The 4,805-nt window shown below is 32.0% G+C and overlaps 1 protein-coding gene and 1 long non-coding RNA gene across 2 annotated transcripts in view; one reads left to right on the forward strand and one right to left on the reverse strand.

The window, feature by feature from the left end:
* Positions 1–531: 531 nt before the first annotated feature.
* The window catches only part of tamo (PUB and ZnF_RBZ domain-containing protein tamozhennic), a 31,313-nt gene continuing 27,039 nt past the window's right edge, over positions 532–4,805 (forward strand). Inside the window, exon 1 of the mRNA XM_017628067.1 lies at positions 532–705. The gene's annotated coding sequence lies outside the window, so the exon portion shown is untranslated. The remainder of the gene's footprint in view (positions 706–4,805) is intronic.
* On the reverse strand, positions 1,349–2,479 carry LOC108372403 (uncharacterized). The gene is made up of 3 exons (XR_001848858.1): positions 2,069–2,479; positions 1,662–1,775; positions 1,349–1,590 (listed from the first exon to the last, which is right to left on the reverse strand). It is a non-coding gene; the product is annotated as an uncharacterized LOC108372403 (long non-coding RNA).

The following is a 4,805-nucleotide window of genomic DNA, read 5'->3' on the forward strand; positions in this document are numbered from 1 at the left end:
GTGTGGCCAAATATTTCAAAAATAAAAAAAATATATATATATATATATATATTAAAATTTACATAAGCCGCAATATGTAAGAAATTTGATAGAAAAAAATTGGAATAGAGTTGCCACCACTCGAGAAAAATCTTTACATATCAAAATTAATTGCTGTTCGTGTGTTATCGCAAAACTCAAGAACGGCTCAACGGATTTGCTTCGTTTTTATTTCATTTTGTTTCTCTCCGTCTGTAGAAGGCTTGTAAAGAAAAAATTGAAAACCCGGTGTTGCAAGATATCTGAAATATCAAAAATAAAATGAAAGTGAAAAGCCGTAATAATGATATTTCACTGAGAATGCATAAAAGTTTAATATAGAAAAAAATTTTGATAGGGCTGCCACCATTCGATAAAATATTTATACATGAAAATGTATTGCTGTATCAAAAAATAATAATAATTTAAATAAGCCGCAATAATCCTATTGCACTGCGAATGTATGAAAACATTTAAAACAGAAAAAAATTTGCAAAATAAGTCTGTGTATATTGGATTTCTGTAATACAACGATACTCACCAATTTTTAAATTGCCACCAACTATACCATACAGTTTCAAGGACAGCTTCACCATCATGCTGTGAAACGCCAGATCATTGGAGAATTTTCAAGAACTTCTTCACGAACATACACTTTCGTTAGATTGTTACCCAACAAACATTTAGGTAAGTTATCGATTAGAGAATAATTGAAGAGCAAGCTACATTCTCCAATCTCAAACGTTAGAGAAAGACTCGAAAAAATTTCGAGAATCATAGCGGACTCAACAAAAATGGAACATAGTTTTCGACTATAAGAAAATATTAATTCTCTAATCGAATTCTAATGTTGATCTCTAATGGGATTCGAATGTGAATTTCAAACTGCTCTCTTGCTAATAAATAACACGCATTGTTTGTAAAATTTGTTTTGAATGCATTTGAAATAAAATAATAATGAATTATTTGAACTTAAACATTATTTATGATTCATTCATTTGGAATATTGCTTATTTACATTTGTTTGAATTTGCGTTGTTTCTCTAATCGTTCTCGAATCGAATTCTAATGTAGTTCTCTAACTTCGTCATCGACTTGAGAGCGATTAGAGAATTACCCTAGTTATCTAATGTAGAAATCCAAATTTCTCTAACGTTAGAGACTGTGTTTGCTGGATAAAGACGATAATGGAAATATCCCTTCTGACAACCACCAAACCGTAATATTAGCAGATAAATGTATCGCCGGAAATCGTGAACGTGAATTGTTGGTGAAAATGTTGCACCAAAATATTTCAGTAAAAAAAAAACTAATTTTGGGCGGGACGAAGTTCGCCGGGTCTGCTAGTTAGTATGTTGAGATGTCATCGTTTTGTCGCGGGCTGTATAACAAAATATTTAATTACCGGAATTTGGTTTTTTTCAATTTCAGCAAACATGTTTTTCGAGACTCCATCTTTTATTTTCCCCTTCATATATGGAACTACTTACATATATTCTTCATAAAATTAAGCCATCCATTCAACAAGCTTTGTGATTTTTTTGGGAATTTTGCTTCGAAGTCAATTTCAATCTATATGTATATAGAAAAAAGATGTTTAATACACATGTATGTATGTAAAAAAAAAATGTAATTTTTCTAACCAAAGAATAACCAACTGAATGCTTAAAAAGTGGTCATTCAACGTCTTCCATTCTTAAAGAAATTGTGTCTCCATGTTTGCTCTACAATACTCCATGGTTCCAAATTTTGCCACACTTTTTTCCAATGCATCATCGCCAAATTTGAAAATTGAAAATTTTTAAGACGATCAAATAGTTACGGAATAAAATCTTGAGATGAATATACACTTGTGCTCATATAATTAAATATATAAGTCCAGTTTTTGAAAAAAATTGTTTAAAGCTAATTTTAGTAATAGAATATCTGTATTTTACTTATAAGATAAAATAAACGAAAGGGAAACAGCCAAATAATGCTAAAATGTCTCTTCCCTGTTTATATTTTCGCCACTGTATGTATATAACCATGCATAACACATAATTGATACCTTTAGGTAGCGTTTTTGATTATTCGTTTATTTGACATGTTTTTGTATCGATTCCAGGATCCGTGGCTTGCGAACTCCTTTTGATTTTTCGACGAACATTTGTTGCTTTGTCGTATAATTTTCCAGTGGGATTTTTCCCGCTGCGTCGGTGGCAATAATATCTCTGTATAAAAATAAAAATAATTAGTTAGTATGTTTAGACATGCGCACATTTTAAAGTTTAAAACTTATGCTTTTTGAAATATCTTACCAAATCTTCAATAGGAAATAATAATTTAATTTGCTCAGAGAAATTAATAATATCTCTTATGGTCATAGGCAGAGATCGAAAATAACCGTCACCAAGTGTCATGTACGGTGTTTACCACTGACACAAACGCTCATCTCTCAAGCAAAAAGTGGCAATTTTGCAGAAAATGTATTCTCCTGTTCCAGTTAATAAATGTTACATAACAAATACTAGTTAAAAACAATTGTATGGTTCCCCAAAACGAAAAAATTACAAAAATGTTTGAAATGTTATAAAAAATATATTTTTTTTTTGGTTTTTAGTAAAAATTGGTTGAAAAATGAAGGCTGCGGTGAATTATGAACATTAAATTTCAATTTTGAACTACTGTGTGCTGACTTCGGCATGCAGTATGAATTATTGTAAATGTATTTTGGCAGCAAAGGATGGCGAAGTCCTTGAAAAGGATTTGGCTTCATTTTTCGGAATTGGTTAATTAACTGGTAAATATTTGATTTAAATTACGATATGGGTAAGGTACTTTTATCATACGATGTCCTTTATTTTACATTGGTTAATATGGTCACCGTAGCTATACTGCACCTATGCCCAGATTGTATATAAAATGCTAGGTAATTTTGTTCTTTTAACTGACTTACTTTCAAACCGGGTATGCATATCATACGAAAGGCACCTGAACAGTTACTAATTTCGTAAAAATCAGTGCAGTATTTTACGAAATATAGTTATTTTAAGATTTTAAAATTTTCATATCAGGAAGAAAGGGAGGACCATACCCACTATTTCATATTTTCCGGAGTCGCTATGCTACACTTTTTCCTCTTTTGCCTTTAAATCAAATCTTTCATTCTTAAACACTTTTTATTAAATCCTTTAAGCACGTTTTTAAAGTAGAGTGTTTTGGGTTTTATGTTATGAGTAAGAAAATGTACTATTTAAAAGGCTTAGTCTAACCTGATTGTAATTTTGTGAATATTGGTGGATTGGCAACTACTACAATAGCTATTTAATTCAACTTGCTTGTTTTATTCTAATTCGTGTTTTGGCTATTTGTTATTAAAAGTAACTAGTCAAAGTGCTATATTGCATCAACGTTTAATAAGTAACTAAATCCGAGCAATTAATTTTTTTTTTTGTGTTTTAAACAGTTGTGGCATTTTGTGAGCAAAAGCAACGATGTTTTCCCCATTTTGAATAGGCTCGCCCGAGGAGCCCCGTAGTCGGAGGAGAAAGAAAAGCATACCATTGAATTCCTTGGTATTTGGTCTTTCAAGCTGTAAAGGTCGGTGGTGCCACGCCGCCTTCATTTTTTTGTACCAGCCTCGAACAAACTGATACTTTTCGGAACCTAACCCACACATACTTCATACATTGTACATTGGGGTGGTCCAAAAATGCATGTAAAAAAGTAAAGTCGGAATTGTTATGCTCTCACCCCCTAGGATTGTTCTATACCGAAAAATAGTATTGCGTAATTTTTTTTATTTTGAAACCAAAAAATATTTAGCGGTCGCTCAAATCGCCCAAAGTTTTCCATATATTTTATATGGGGAAAAAACAACTTTTCATAGAAATGGTATAGAATAGTTAAAAATCAATATTTTTCTACCAGGAAACTCTGTTTATCTGCAGGAGGTTCCCAATAATAATACCCAACTGTTTATTTAACCATTTTTTCCATCGCAACTATAATTTATAGGTCCGCCAAAAACCCGAAAAATACAAGCGGGCGACCAACAAAAAATCGATAATATTAAAAATGGTTGGGTGGAGTATTATTATTAAAAGTCTCCTGAAGAGACCCAGAGTTTTCCGATCGAAAAATATTGATTTTCAAGAATTCTGTACCATTTCTACGAAAAATTTTATTTTTCCCATATAAAAATACACGAAAAACTTTGAGCGACCTCTAAATATTTTTTTATTTCAAAATAAACAGGTAAGAAAGTCTAAGTTCGGGCGGAGCCGAACATTAAATACCCGGCGCAAGTATTTAATATATGTTTTTTCACCTTTCCGAAACCTACCGCTAGATGGTAAGACGGGGTGTATTAACTTTGAGTAAATTAGCGTCCTTAGATTTCGAAATATTGCAGTTTCAAGGATTGGTGAAATTTACCGTTATATGAAAAGCGGCCGTAAATTTAGTCCGATTTCAATAATTTTCAACGTTTTGCTTTTATGTGGCAAGCACAATAACTGTACCGAGTTTGGCACAAATTGGTAGAACGATTACCGGGATACATATCGCACACCGTCTTCAAAAGAGACAGCTCAAAATTTGGCATTTTTGAAATTATGCACTAAAAATGTACACAGAGCTTTTATTTACCTTTCAGCAAAAGCTGGAGCAAATTTTTGTTATAATTTGTTAAAAAACCTAAGGTAAAGTCGCCCTGCCCATATGATTAGTATGTGCTACGAAATAGTTTTTCGCATTTTCTGACGAACGTATTATTTTGAGTTGTTGTGTGTTGAGTGGGCGGT

The sequence above is a fragment of the Rhagoletis zephyria genome, unplaced genomic scaffold (genome assembly GCF_001687245.7).
Source record: "Rhagoletis zephyria isolate East Lansing unplaced genomic scaffold, Rhagoletis_zephyria_1.1 Rzeph_scaffold_05720, whole genome shotgun sequence".
Classification (NCBI taxonomy): Eukaryota; Metazoa; Arthropoda; class Insecta; order Diptera; family Tephritidae; genus Rhagoletis; species Rhagoletis zephyria.